The 15,941-nt window shown below is 36.4% G+C and overlaps 3 long non-coding RNA genes across 4 annotated transcripts in view; 2 read left to right on the top strand and 1 right to left on the bottom strand.

The window, feature by feature from the left end:
• Positions 1–15,941, top strand: part of LOC137047903 (uncharacterized) — a 90,785-nt gene that overhangs the window by 21,937 nt on the left and 52,907 nt on the right. The gene's annotated exons all lie outside the window — the stretch shown is intronic.
• Positions 887–2,461, top strand: LOC137048430 (uncharacterized). Its single transcript, XR_010899404.1, has 3 exons — positions 887–996; positions 1,510–1,630; positions 2,059–2,461. It is a non-coding gene; the product is annotated as an uncharacterized lncRNA (long non-coding RNA).
• LOC137048384 (uncharacterized) lies at positions 4,873–6,863 on the bottom strand. The gene is made up of 3 exons (XR_010899394.1): positions 6,180–6,863; positions 5,600–5,692; positions 4,873–5,064 (listed from the first exon to the last, which is right to left on the bottom strand). It is a non-coding gene; the product is annotated as an uncharacterized lncRNA (long non-coding RNA).

Here is a 15,941-nt window from a genome sequence, read left to right as displayed (position 1 = left end):
TTCTTACAAATCCTATAGCTCAATCAGTAAGAACATATTCCCAAAGTCTTAATAATTCACAAGATTTAACAAGTTGTCAAATTCGTATAATTCTCGTACATATAGCTCTGAAAAAAATTAAGAGACCACTTAACATGGATTTCTAAATGTTAAGTGGTCTCTTAATTTTTTTTTTTTTCAGAGCTGTATTTGTATATGAAGAGTTCAGATGCAAAAGCCTCAAAAAGCCACTTCGGTCACATGACATCAGATATTCAATTATTTTTTCTTAATCAGATCAGTTGCAATGTTTATAACGTCCCGTTTGCATGTAAATAATTTATGTGATCACAAAATCAAGTGAGTTATCTACATTTTCAAACAAATTCATATGATATAGCTTGCTATTATATACTTTTAATAATGGGAATGCACACATATCTGTGAACTTACTAAATAAATGTATTTAACATTTAATTATGCAACGTTTTTTTACAGCAAGAAACAGTTATGTATGAACTCACAACTTGCATGCAATGTAATACAATTTCCTCTTTCTTTCTGTCTTGCAGGATTACTTGCAGATTACTTTTATTTATTTATTTTTGTTTAAAAGATCTCTACAATATCAAACTCAACAGCTCTTTTAAGAGTCAACCCTCACAAGAGCTTCAAGTGATTCTCAGCGAATCTTGCCGTAATCAGCCCTTCACAGGTAAAGTTGAATATTATCAGTATCAGTATATATACTAAAGTATATACAGTTTTAATATATATACTCATCGAATGCTCACCTTAATCTTATGATAAATTAACTTTATTGTAACTGTCTTAATTTATATGTTTTAAAAACAATAGTATTTGCTTCACAGAGTAAGTGAGACTTTCTTGTTTTACAGAAGAGAAGACCAGACCTTATATCGAAGCAAGCTAAGAAAATAAGTCATTTGTTTAGGGTGAGGAAGGAAGATGGACATCTTGTGCCCGAAGAAGACAGAAAAGTGCGCAAGTCCATTGGTATGTCTTGTATTGAAGCAATGCTGTAATATGTAGTACAAAATTTGATGTTGATCTCTCAAAGGACTATTCATTTCAACAGTGATCATTCTTTCTACTCTGATAAAATACGTACCATTATTCATGTCTAAATCTTTTAATAACTCCTAAAATAAGCAAATGAGGTTCTGTATCTTGGATTTATTTAAAATGGTAAATATTTGTTTTCCCTTTTTGATACAATTATTATTACACTTTTGGCCTTCAGTTCTTAAAAACTGCACCGTCTGTTTGTCTTAGATAAAAGCAGACAAGTGTGGGAAAAAGCATTTAGTTGTTATAAACTCCATGTATTTCTCCATTGTTTTGTAGACCATGGATGGTTCTGGGTAGCTTTAGAAGATAATGAGTTGGGACATATTAGGAATCAAATAGTAAATGTTCTTTGAATTATGTGTAATATCTGGTTAGTTCTTTGGCTTGAAACAAGGCCTTATACTCCACAGACTAAACACATTGCATTTGTGTTTTAAGATGGATAGCAAGAGAAGGCACAAATTCTACAGGAAAAAGATGTGCTGCCAAGGAGGAATACAAGAGGCAAAAACTCTGCTCTCTGAGAACTATACATGGCCATGGGTGCTTCATAAGCATGGTAAGTCTGGTGCCTGGGTACCTATTTCTTAATTCTGTCCATGAAAGTTGTATTGCAGTATTTGAACAATTTTATATTGTAAAGGCTATCACAAGTGATGCTCTTGAAACAAGTAACTAAAGAAATCTAGCATCACTGACAAAGGCTCAGAAGAGACCATGCCTTTCTAAAAGATCTACTGTTTAAAAGGTTGCTGTTGATATGGGTAAATTAGTTTTTGTTCAGTACTTGGCTAATATTATGGGCTGCAATATTATACATAATGCTTCAATGTGTATATTATTTTATGTACTGACTGCTGCTTTGTAAATTTAAATCAGGAATTGGCATTTCTGCCCATTTTGAGGTGGAGAGTTTACTGAAGAACATAGGTTAACCTGACTGTACATTAAACTTAATCTGAATTGTGTTTGTTGTTTTACTTTTAGACCAGGACTGGAGAACGCCGGATTATACGACTTCTTCCTCTGGTTGAAATAAGGCTACACAACATCAGTGATCACATCATCTGTACATTGATTATACTGTAGGGTACAAGTGGGCGAACTGTTTAGAAGAAGAAGAACATGAACATGATAGAGGGAAGAGACAGAAACCAGTCTAGTTGTAATAATGAATCATTATTTTCCAACACTATATCAAATCTGTTTTCTGTATCATAGTTGACTGGATGGGATTATGTGGCACTCATTTGTGTGGCTTCAGCAGCTGTGAATGGATTAATATGATGTTAATGTGTTTTTTAAAACCCATTTTTATTTATCTTGAATCTTATTTGACTTTATTCTACTTTATCAACTGTATACTGTATCCTCCAATAAAGTGTTGAGTGATAAAGTATGGTGAGTATTGTGTATGGTGTTTGGTACAGTAAATACACATTCAACCAGTTTATTTAGGTTATCTTATTAATTACCAAGAATATTTTACTTGAGAAGTAAACATTTTTTATCTGGTTATATTATATTTGGTAAAATGCTCCAAAAAGTTGTATATACTTGCATGCTGTGACAAGTATGTCAGTTTTCAGTGAAATAAAGGAAAGGATTACAAACACTTCAAGCTTAACTGAAGATGATCCATGTTGATCATTCTGGTACATCTACTACTGCAATACAAATTAAAGCATGCACATTTTCGATGCCAGGTTCGTGAAGAGGGTGTAGATGAAATTGTGACAATGTCTCTTGTTATTTTACTTAATGGTGCATTGTCCTATATTTAATAGTAATAATGAAGTGTAAATAATATAAATTGTTTTTGTTTACTCTGGAAAGTGGATAATGGCAAGTTGTTGCAGGTTCATCCATTATATTTATTAGTGTTTATCCATAAAAGAAAAGAAAACTTAATAATTATTATTTTAAAACATTTCTTTCAAATATTTCTGTATTTCATCAGATGGTCTTACAATATCAAAACCTATACACAAGCATGACGTTAGAATAGAAAAGACAAAATACTCTGATATTTAAATGTGACTCAAAGTTTGTTGTCCGTGATGAGGAGAATAGATCTGTGTATGTTGTACTGCCCTTACACCTCCAGGGACCCAGTAGTGGCCCCTGGAAGAGCAAAAAAAAAGCATATTTCAAATGGCTTTAACTCAAAGTCTGGTTAGCGTATAACAGAGAAAATTGGCAGGACAACTGCATATGCAATGTTTACTAAATAATGTTGGCCACAGTTTTCAGACATATATGGAAAGCTGCCATAAAGGTTTATTTAAAAGTGCTCACAGTAAAATATACAATTTCAGCTTGGCCCTCATATATGTCATAAAGGTTTACACAATGAACATATTTTAATATCCAGTTGTCCATTAAATATGTAATTTACTTAACATTTATTGTTTCATTATGAAACCGTTTAAACTACATTACCCATATATCTGTCATTGTATCAATGCAATGGGAAACATGGCGCTGTAGTTCATAGAAGTGTGCAGAAATGCTTAGGGTTAGGGTTGGGTTCTCAGTAAAGGAGTCATTTCTCACAACATAGCGACACTTTATAGTTAGCTTAACGTATAACTGACGTAATAATAACACCAAAACATACTTTGTAACATGAAACGCCGTTTTATATGGTTAAAACAGATAGTCCAATCACAGCGCGTTCTGCGATAAAGTCACAGCCAATGACAACCCAGCTGAACAGAGGCGTCACACTTCCTTGTCCATTTATGGTAAATTATATCACATCTCATCCGGTTCAACTGAAGGGGTAGATTCCTTAAATATTTAATATTTAGGCTGCTAAATATTTATTTATTCTAATTAAATAATAAAACTCACATTTTAAAACGAAAGTCTTCTTTGTGTGGTTAAACTGATGCATAATAAATATATTTGAAAGAGAAACCTTTTTCTATGCAATGGTCTACAAGCATAAACTTCTTTAAGCCATCCTTTACAATCTGAACTCTTGGAATTAAAACAAATATAACAAAAGCACAATGAATGCACACAATTTTGTAAGCATATTCCAATATTTAATGTCAAACAGTTTGAATACAAATGTAGTGCCCATATATATATATATATATATATATATATATATATATATATATATATATATATATATATATATATATATATATATATATATATATATGCAAAAAAAGAACATTTTACATTCTAAACTTTAATACTATATATTTGCGATTATTGTTCACTTTTATTGTAACTAAATTAAATGCCAATTAAAATAGTTGATGATTATTGTTAATGTTAACCATTTTCAGTAAGAAAATACTTCTATAAAGTACATTCATGTTACAGTTACATTAACAAGGTAGTGATATAATGATAGTGAAATAATGATAGAGGTAGTTATGGTGAACATGTACTTTAGTGACCATTGTAATAAAAGTTTTAATGAATAATTATTGATTTCAAAAGGTATTAACTCTCACTATCATCATTTGTTCAAACAAACAACAAATGCAGAAATATACATTGGACTATGGCATCATGAAGTCAATGCATGACTAGAACTAGTGGATGGCAATAGATATGTCCTTCACTAAAACTCCTGATGATAAAGGCATAGGCAGACATCAAGAACAGTTTATGAATATTGGTTCTGCATATATCAAAGAGATCATAAGACTCCACAGACTCCACGTGAAGACTTTGAGACACTGTGACAGAGCAAAGGGTGCACTTCACTGGACATGTCTCATGTATGCCCAAACAACAACACCCAAAACATTTATGAAGTGGACACCACCAGGAGGACGCACGAGACAGGGAAAACCAAGGAAGATATGAGACAGATGTTTCACGAAGACCTCAATGCCGGTGTTCCATGAGAAGATGTGAAAACGTGGCCACAGATCGAATATGTTGGAGGACACATGTTGCCCAATGTGCCCAGGACAGGACATGATGATGATGTTGTCAGTTTATACATAACTGTAGGATTTATTTCTGTAAAAAACGTTGCATAATTAAATGTTAAATACATTTATTTAGTAAGTTCACAGATATGTGTGTATTCCCATTATTAAAAGTATATAATAGCAAGCTATATCATATGAATTTGTTTGAAAATGTAGATAACTCACTTGATTTTGTGATCACATAAATTATTTACATGCAAACGGGACGTTATAAACATTGCAACTGATCTGATTAAGAAAAAATAATTGAATATCTGATGTCATGTGACCGAAGTGGCTTTTTGAGGCTTTTGCATCTGAACTCTTCATATACAAATACAGCTCTGAAAAAAAAAAATTAAGAGACCACTTAACATTTAGAAATCCATGTTAAGTGGTCTCTTAATTTTTTTCAGAGCTATATGTACGAGAATCATACGAATTTGACAACTTGTTAAATCTTGTGAATTATTAAGACTTTGGGAATATGTTCTTACTGATTGAGCTATAGGATTTGTAAGAATAAGTAACAACAAATGCTAAATAAAATGTTTGATAAAGGGTTCAAACCAACTCATACATACCATTACAAATATTTGCTGTTGCAGCTTTCGGTTTTCTCCGTTACTTCTCCACAAACAAGAATGGGTTGACTGAGTCCGAGAGGCCCTTTTGGTCTTTTCAGGTAAAAAAAAAAAAAAAAAGAAAGAGAGAAAAAAGTCATAATATATAATATATAGCATTATAAAGTATACTATTTAAATAACAATATTTGGATTTTACATTAAAATGCATTTAAAGCATGGTAATTGTTGTGGCTACTGTTTATTTACAACAAACATCACATTAAAACTACCAATACTGTGGTAAACGCATGGCAAGTGTTGGTTTTTTTTTTTATTGTGCTTCTACTACAAATGCCACGTTGGAACTACACTAGTAATTATTATTAAATATTAACAACTGTTTAAAGGTCTATATAGCACGTCACGTGACAGTGTTAAATTACCCTATTAGCAAGGTGTGTTTATTTAGAAAGCAAAGAAATGCAAAGCCTCAGTGGAGATGATGACAGATACAATGCAGTGACTGAACATGATCGATAACGACAAGCAGAAAATACTTTATATCAAATATTAGGACATAATATGTATGACTACTCACCAACATGTGGCACACGTGATCTGATGCCAAACATCGCGATGTGTTCTGAATGAGACTTCTTCAGCGCGATTTCATACCGATAGAATTGCCGTCTAATGTTGACGCCAAAGGTTTCCCACTGAAAGCAATTGGGTTCCCAGTTCGTCCATCGCGTGACGCCGAGGGGTCTACCTGTGGCGTCTTCAGTGTGACGCACGGGCGCGGGCCGCGCGCCGCGCGCCGCGGATAGAGACGGTGATTGCTTTTGGGTCTTTTCTTCGCACAATTCAATCGTTTGGCCTCGGAATAGTTGGACTTTTTCAATAAAGTGTGCCTGTTGTCTGTTACAGCCTGTGTTTTATATAATATAATACGCAAATGGGTAGGTTTAGGGCGGGGTGGGGTTTGACTACTGTTTCAAACGTGTATCATAGCGTAAATAAATGTAAATACAATTGTGCTGGCTGATTAAATTGAGAATCACACTCCAACATGTCATAATGGAAAAATTATAACCCAATAAATTCCATCATGACGATAACATGCACATGCCCAACACGTCTGTTTATGACGTCCTAGGTTTCTCATTGAAATCAGTGGATTACCCAGTACGTCGAAAAATGCCGATTTAGGGGTACCCTGTGCGTCAACAGCTGACGTCAGGGTCCCTTGACCGTTCGGCAACATTTGACGAGTAGGGGTGAGACTGTGTTGCTTTTGTGTCTCTCTAAACGTATGACCCCAGCCAGGCCCCCCTGTGAAAATGCTGAAGATAAATGACTAGTCTGCAAGGTGATGCCTGCTGCTTGTTGACAGTTTCCACCCAAAATAACATATGACATGCATTGTTTTGGCTTCAGGCCTGTTAGATTGTCTCAAATGCTTTTTGCCCAGTCAGACAACCTTAAAGAGGACAGAGATTAAGTCAGGACAGGGTCTCTCCACTGGGTCCCCTGCCATAAGAATGCCCTGGCTGCTCAGGGAATACCTTCATGTTTCACATTCTTCAAATGCATTTGGACAAGGATGGGAATAATTTGAAAACCAAGTGCATTGGGAGCTCCCACAAGATTGTGGTAACTGTTTGAGTAATGACTAATAGACTTCTTCAGATTGAAATAATATGTGGCATTGAATTAGTCAAAGCGACGGTTAGGCCGTGCAGTTCTCTGAGGGAATAGGTTCTCTTTCAACCAACCTCTATAGTTGATTAATAGTCCCCATGAGGTTCCTCGTTTAAAGCAGTTGTGATGAAAATATGAAGGCTGCCTTGTAGCAGTCTGACTGTAGCTGATACATGCTGTCTACCAAAGTATACACGTATACATAAGCGTATTTCTACTGACTGTGTTGCATGACACAAAATATTACTTAGTACCTTGTCCAGATCCCTCCCTAGTCCTGGCTAACATCTTCCCATGCTTGTTTACTTATGGTCTGCCCACTGTCTGGTCTCTGGTGCCTCTGGGTATGCTGAACTCTTTAGACTTCCTAGAAAGCATAATCTTTAGAATCACTGTTTTTGTTTGTGGGGAAGAAATATGCAAACAGCTAGAAATGCACAATGCATTTATACTAGATCAATTGTTGATCAATATTAGATTTTTTTTTGGTTACAGTTTTTATTTTAATGTGTTATTGTTACAGTGTAATTGTATATTCAAGTACTGAGTAATATTAATTTACTATATGTACTTACTATTGGGGTAGGGTAGGAATATGGTTTGGTTAGTTGCAAGAGGGTTAGTTGCATGCAGTTATGCATAAATTACTGTTATTACCATGGTTAGTACATGTAACATACAGTATATAACAAGGACACTGTAAAATTAAGTGTTTCTGAGTTCTTTTGTTGTTGTTTTTTTTAAAGTTAGTATCATGTCTTATTTCACCGGTTTTCACATTATTACCTTTGCCGTCAAAGTTAATCTTTAAAATCTCTAATAATACTGTTAAATTTAATCTTTAGCAAATGTCAAAATTAATATACAGTACATTATAATTAATTGTACATTTTTAAAAGATTGATTGTAGTTTTTAGTGTTTTATTTTTAGTATATTTAGACAAACTAGAATATAATTTGACTATCTACCATTTGTTGGTTATCATCTATAATATGAAAATAATGATCAACTTATCTGAGCTGTACTCGTGATTCAAACAAAAACACAATTCCTTCAGAGATTATTGTAGGAAAATATTTTAGTCAAAACAATGATATAAGGACTAAAAAATTGCTTAAACCCACATGTAGTATTTGTGCTTGATTTGTAGTTTTATTTTGAATTAATTAAACAAAATAGGATAGTTTCAATATCTGCTATTTATCTGTAATCAGGAAAAAATTGTGATAATTCTCAACATTTTAATATATTTTCTACAAGCTATCTCTAACTTCTTGCATTAATATTACAGCCAATCATTGTATATTTGATATATTATATCGTTTTTTGACATGTAAAAAAATATGGTGAATTATGATACAATGTGACATTGCGAAATGTATATTTCAAATCTCAGTTCCCCTGATTTAGTGATTTTCAGTGTAGAAGGTACAACCACAGTGTAAAGAAAAAGAGGCATTGCGAATCTAAATGACAGGCTTTCTTAGATGAGTGTTAAACCTTACAGATCAGACCATGCTCCAATTTACCAAATCATTTCTCATAGAGTGCAGAGCCTTCCCCTCTGAACTTTTTTTAAAATCATCAGCTGATGAAGTAGTCCAAGTCTTTGAGATGGAGGAGTCGTGTTATGCTTGGAAAGCCTTCTTGACTTCGGCAGGCCTAAAGAACATTTGTGAAGTGAACATGTCCTTCCCAGCTTTTAATAAATCCAGATAGCACTGTTATTTTAGCTTTTTTCTGAGGCTGTGGATCGAAGTAGTGGGGAACAAAAATATTATGGTCGTCCACCATAAATTCTGTGAGCTCTGGAAAGCCACAAAACCCTTTCTTTGTTTCACTGAGTCCATCTAACAGTTTAATGAGAAAATCAGGCTTAGGACTGCCAGGCTGGTGGGATCCCTGGATGAGAAATGAAGGTGGAAAAGTTGATACTCTCTCCTCATCTTCCATGCCTCTATATTTTCATTTGTTTCACTCGTTTAGTCCATTTAACTACACACGGATGTTTCAGAAAGACATTTTTTGTGTAAGGACTCGGAGTATGCGCGGACTGTGGTTATATCCATGGTTTAGGTGGGTAAACATCCCAAAAATTGCAGGTGGATGAGGAAAATCATTAATGTGTTGATTTGAATAAAGACGCGGAACTCTCATTCCACGGTAAAACACAATGAATGTGTCGTTCTTTAACTTTCGTTTTCAGCTCATGTTGAGATCAAAGACTGCAATGCGAGAGAGAGAGCGGCATCAGCACTGGTAAAATCATTTAGGCTCGCTATTTTTTAATGAAGACAACGGTGTGTTGAGCTTCAGGATGCGACGCTAAACATTTAGGTTTAATTTGCGGTGGTTCGCGCGTCAACTGAGGAGATACGAGCAACTCCAAATACATATACACGATAGAGTTTGCAGCTTTGGAAATGGATCACCATTATTATGTGTGTGAAATCCTTAATGAGACTTTATATATACTTGATAATATCTTTGAAAAACACCATTCAAATGTTCTCAACACTAGGTTAACAATAGAAATCAGCCGGCCATGTCGCCCTCATGAGGTGATCCACTCAATGTAAAATATGTATTAGGTCTCTGATATAGAGTCTTCGTCTCATGCGAGATGTTTTTAAAAAAAATTCTGTACTATTAATTTCTTTAGGGGTAAAGCTTTTAGTTTTGTAGTGCTCTACATCCTCTTTAACTGACCCAGTCAGTCTTTTAAAGCGAAAGAAGGATGTAAAAATCTATTTGAATGTTGAAGAAAACTAATAGCATTAACCCTAAAACACTGGGGGTCACTAGAGCTATCCAGAGACTAGCCAGAACATTCATGCCTTTGTGTGTGTTGAGCGAGAGAGCGCCCCTCTTCACCGTAGCTTGGACCTTGATTTAGAGTGCACTACGAATCCCCGCAGTAATTTGTGCAAAAAGGAAAACACAGACATTTACTGTGCCGATCCAGATATGTTTAGTGGCCATATACCAGCCCATCTGGTTTCATTTTAATCCAGTTGGAGTCACACATGAAATTATACTTGGCTGTCTTCATTTTATTAGTCAGCTTTGATTTATGACCTTCAAAGTAAAAAATAATTGGCCGACATTGGATGTCTTTTATAAGACTTGTTCGGGGGCAAACACGAAAAGCTGGAAAATGAGGCGAAACAGAAGGAATGCATGACGTTATGGCTTGAGAGTGAGCAGAGCTCCAGCCAAGCTTCATTGTGTATTTTTACAACAGGCGCCTCTTTGGCCAGTTATGTTACGCCATGCCAAGGACTTGTGTACACAGCATCAAACAGGTCATGTAACTTTTGGATAAAAAAACATCTTCATGCGATAGGTCAGCGAGCAGAGCAAATATTCAGCTGTGAAGCAGTCGGGGCCATGGGAGAGCGCTTGGCGTTCTGCTAAAAAAGCTTTATATGGGTGCGGACTAGAGGCATTCGAAATGCTCGCGTCTGCGAAAATGCGCTTCCAGAAAATTTTGTCAGAAATAATGTCAAGTTCACAGATGTCACATCTGCATATGTAATCAACAGGGACTTTTTCCCAGCCTGTCTCAGATATTTTCCAAGTAATTTCACTTAACTCTGGGGCAGCTTCTGCATTCAGCTCAAGTAACTTGGTAGCCCTACAGGCTTCTACTTTTCTCTTTATCTTTTTCCATATCCCTCTCTGACACTACTCACTATGCCAGCAGGCATCAGGACAGCATTATGGGAAGAGCTGGTAAACAAGCGTGCGGAGTGACTGTGTGGTGTCTTCACAGAGCACTGACTCAGTGACACCCAGGCAGACTATGTGACTAGGCCTGTAGTGGGAGGTAAATACATTGGAAGCAGTAGATTATCATTTGATTTTCTTTGTTTGAGACGACAAAGTGAGGGAAATGTATGCTTTTCAAAGAAGGAGTTCAGTGCCTTTTCACTATCCTACCCAACAATTACATGCCCACCTTAGAATTAAAGTTGTTTCACTTCAAGAATGTAAATGACTATTGTTCGTCAGTGTGTGTACTGTAAGTGTTTGGTCTAACGTTTAATCTGGTGAATGATGTAAATTAAACTTTTTGGGTTAGGGTTTAAAGGTTAGTTCACTCAAAAATTAAAATTCTGTTATTATATCCCATAACCATAAGACCTTTGTTTATCTTCTGAACACAAATTAAGATATTTTGATGAAATCCAAGAGCTCTCTGAGCGTTGTTAAAACCGTCCATTTGACAGCGGTTTAAAGTTCTATGACAGCTGATGCTGCTCACTAGGGGTGTCCGTGGTTAACCGATTAACCGTTAAAAATTGCGTAACCGAGTGAAACATTTGGTCTGTTAACTGGCGTCAATGACATGCTTTGAATTTAGTTGTAATATATTTTTGCACCAAAAGAGACCGGCAGAGCGCTCCCAGACATTTGTAATATCCACAAGAAGTCATGACCAGCTTAGTTTCTAAGCGGGCAAAGAAAAGTAGAGCGTAAGGGGAGCACTTTAAAATTGAGAGTGACGGGGCAAAATGTAAGTATTGCAATGCAGTGCTTACCGCATTTTTCAGGCTATAAGTCGCTCCGGAGTATAAGTCGCACCAGTCAAAAAATGCGTCATGAAGAGGAAAATAACATACAGTCTTGTTCAAAATAATAGCAGTACAATGTGACTAACCAGAATAATCAAGGTTTTTAGTATATTTTTTATTGCTACGTGGCAAACAAGTTACCAGTAGGTTCAGTAGATTCTCAGAAAACAAATGAGACCCAGCATTCATGATATGCACGCTCTTAAGGCTGTGCAATTGGGCAATTAGTTGAATTAGTTGAAAGGGGTGTGTTCAAAAAAATAGCAGTGTGGCATTCAATCACTGAGGTCATCAATTTTGTGAAGAAACAGGTGTGAATCAGGTGGCCCCTATTTAAGGATGAAGCCAACACTTGTTGAACATGCATTTGAAAGCTGAGGAAAATGGGTCGTTCAAGACATTGTTCAGAAGAACAGCGTACTTTGATTAAAAAGTTGATTAGAGAGGGGAAAACCTATAAAGAGGTGCAAAAAAAGATAGGCTGCTCAGCTAAAATGATCTCCAATGCCTTAAAATGGAGAGCAAAACCAGAGAGACGTGGAAGAAAACGGAAGACAACCATCAAAATGGATAGAAGAATAACCAGAATGGCAAAGGCTCAGCCAATGATCACCTCCAGGATGATCAAAGACAGTCTGGAGTTACCTGTAAGTACTGTGACAGTTAGAAGACGTCTGTGTGAAGCTAATCTATTTTCAAGAATCCCCCGCAAAGTCCCTCTGTTAAAAAAAAGGCAGAAGAGGTTACAATTTGCCAAAGAACACATCAACTGGCCTAAAGAGAAATGGAGGAACATTTTGTGGACTGATGAGAGTAAAATTGTTCTTTTTGGGTCCAAGGGCCACAGGCAGTTTGTGAGACGACCCCCAAACTCTGAATTCAAGCCACAGTACACAGTGAAGACAGTGAAGCATGGAGGTGCAAGCATCATGATATGGGCATGTTTCTCCTACTATGGTGTTGGGCCTATTTATCGCATACCAGGGATCATAGATCAGTTTGCATATGTTAAAATACTTGAAGAGGTCATGTTGCCCTATGCTGAAGAGGACATGCCCTTGAAACGGTTGTTTCAACAAGACAATGACCCAAAACACACTAGTAAACGGGCAAAGTCTTGGTTCCAAACCAACAAAATTAATGTTATGGAGTGGCCAGCCCAATCTCCAGACCTTAATCCAATTGAGAACTTGTGGGGTGATATCAAAAATGCTGTTTCTGAAGCAAAACCAAGAAATGTGAATGAATTGTGGAATGTTGTTAAAGAATCATGGAGTGGAATAACAGCTGAGAGGTGCCACAAGTTGGTTGACTCCATGCCACACAGATGTCAAGCAGTTTTAAAAAACTGTGGTCATACAACTAAATATTAGTTTAGTGATTCACAGGATTGCTAAATCCCAGAAAAAAAAAAAATGTTTGTACAAAATAGTTTTGAGTTTGTACAGTCAAAGGTAGACACTGCTATTTTTTTGAACACACCCCTTTCAACTAATTGCCCAATTGCACAGCCTTAAGAGCGTGCATATCATGAATTCTGGGTCTTGTTTGTTTTCTGACAATCTACTGAACCTACTGGTAACTTGTTTGCCACGTAGCAATAAAAAATATACTAAAAACCTTGATTATTCTGGTTAGTCACATTGTACTGCTATTATTTTGAACAAGACTGTAAGTCGCAGTGGACTCTAAGTCGCATTAGGGCAGAAGCAGAGCGGGAGCCGCACGCGCTGTGCATAACGGATCAGAAGAAAGAAAGTTTGAAGTGAGAAACGTGTGAGGGACTAGCGAAAAGCAGACGTTACTTTAACTGTAATGAAGCAAACAAAAAGAGCTAATCGCGGACTGAAAGCAAGATGGCCAGAGCTGAAGGAACGAGTCCACAGATGCTTGAACTCTCTGCCGGGAGAGGCTCAGTCGCGCGAGTCAAACGCTGTGTGAATCATTCTCGGCTGCATATTTTACTAATGCCCTAATCATGCAGGCGCCCTCGCGGCCACTTGCATTGCTCGTGAACTGGAGCGTGCATCTCATCCTAATTTAACGAAACTCAGCGTACGCCTCACAGACATGAAATATATCTTAAAGGGTTACTTCAGCGATTAGCATATGGCTTTGTATCAGTAGAAACCCTGGAGTATATTCAAATTATTGTGCTTTCCCCCCTCATATCTCCCTGAGACAAGAGATTTATGCATTTTATTTCTGGAAAAATTCCTCCTATGATGCAAAATGACGATTTTTGCATCATAGGAGGAATGTTTGCCCAGAGGCTAAAGACTACAGCCAGCAGAGGGAGCCATTTCCGCATGTTTTGAATCTGCGCATGGGGGATGGGAGATTACACTCAGCTGGCAGGGAGAGCTCAGCTTGCAGACAGGATCATTTAAACGGAGCTATGGTGAGCAATGTAAGTCTTTTAACTTCTCAAATTCATTTCTATGAAAGTTAAGCTTGCAAAGGCATGAACTGAAACGCGTGCCAGACTGAACTCGTGTTGTGAATGTATGCCGCGAATGTATTCGCAATTACCTCAGCTCTCATCACTCGTGCAGTTAGTGCTCAGGGCTGTGACACTCGCGCGGTGACTCACTCATTATATTGAACAGACACGTTCAGTTTTTAATTGTAGTGTCTTCTCTAACTCAGTCACTGTAATGAAGTTGGTGGTGTTGGGAATGGCCTCACAGGGCAGCGAAGCATTCTGGGAATTGTAGTCTTTCATCCCCATGGGACAAAAATGCATTTTCTGTCTTTTCTCAGTCTAGAAGACACCAAATTCAAAATTAATTTCATATTTCTACTGCATTGATGACCCAGTTTAAATACAGATTCATCTTCCCAGCGCTGAAGTACCCCTTTAAGAAAGCTCAAAATGTCTTTTAACAATTTAAAACGAAAAGAAATGGGCTACTCTCTGATTAGATAATCCATGATGTGCATTTCTCTCTATAGGCGCGTTTATGTTTTTACTACATTTCTAGGCCTTTAAAGTGTTAGTTACATTGCTGTCTATGGAGGGGTCACAGAGCTCTTGGATTTCTGACGGGTTTAGGCCTTTACTTCAGTTAACTGTTTATTCATATATTTTGTAAGTGCTGTTGTATCAGATTCAAACCAATTTTCCGCTAAATTGACATTCACATACAATTGCATTTCGCCCCATTGTGGCGGTCGCACAGAATTTTAAACTGGTTTCATTTTTAACTGTTACCCTACGCTTATGTTAAAATTGATGTATAATGAATGTATATATCCACACAAAACACCAAGAGTGCATTTGAAATAAATCACAGTAAATTTTCCAGGAATCAATGAAATCATGCAAAAATATTGGTTTAACTTTGCACACATATTTTTAAACACATCAAGTTGGGTCTAGTAGTCATATATGGTCTAGATCAGAGGTGGACAGTAACTAAGTACATTTACTTGAGTACTGTACTTAAGTACACTTTTTGAGAATCTGTACTTTACTGAAGGATTATTTTTTCTGGAAACTTATGACTTTAACTTCACTACATTTGAAAGACAAATATCATACTTTTTACTCCACTACATTTCTATCTAGGTCGAAAGTCGTTTCTGTTGCAGCTCTGAAAGTCGGTGGATGATATTTTCCTTCTTTAAAAGGTTTTGTTGTTGTTGTTGTTGTTGCAGACAGTCCAGATCAGGAATCACTCTTATAGTCATATACATTTCCCCAACTTTTTTTGAACACTGATCTGTTCATAGCAAAATGGAAGAAGACAGTTCTTAGGCACAAGTGTGTGCACCCATAGCCATACTTTGAAAGTATGTTTCAGTAAAAAAAAAAAAAATCAAAATTAGTTTAGTTGGCATACACTTGGTGTATGTCTTATAAAATATAAAAAATATAAATGTCTGGGAGAAAGAGAATGGTAAAGTTGGGAGAATAACAGATGTGTATCAGTGTATTGGATCCGTGCATTCGGCCTTAAAGTGATTGCAGCTTTGTAAAGAGCTTTGTAACTTATACAAGTATTTAAATTAGTTTAAGTTAGCCGTATGCTAGTATGTCAGATGGAGCATCACTGACTGGCTTAAACCATGATGGCAT

This window comes from Pseudorasbora parva, chromosome 19 (assembly GCF_024679245.1).
Source record: "Pseudorasbora parva isolate DD20220531a chromosome 19, ASM2467924v1, whole genome shotgun sequence".
Classification (NCBI taxonomy): Eukaryota; Metazoa; Chordata; class Actinopteri; order Cypriniformes; family Gobionidae; genus Pseudorasbora; species Pseudorasbora parva.
This window is presented reverse-complemented; position numbering and strand designations above follow the sequence as displayed.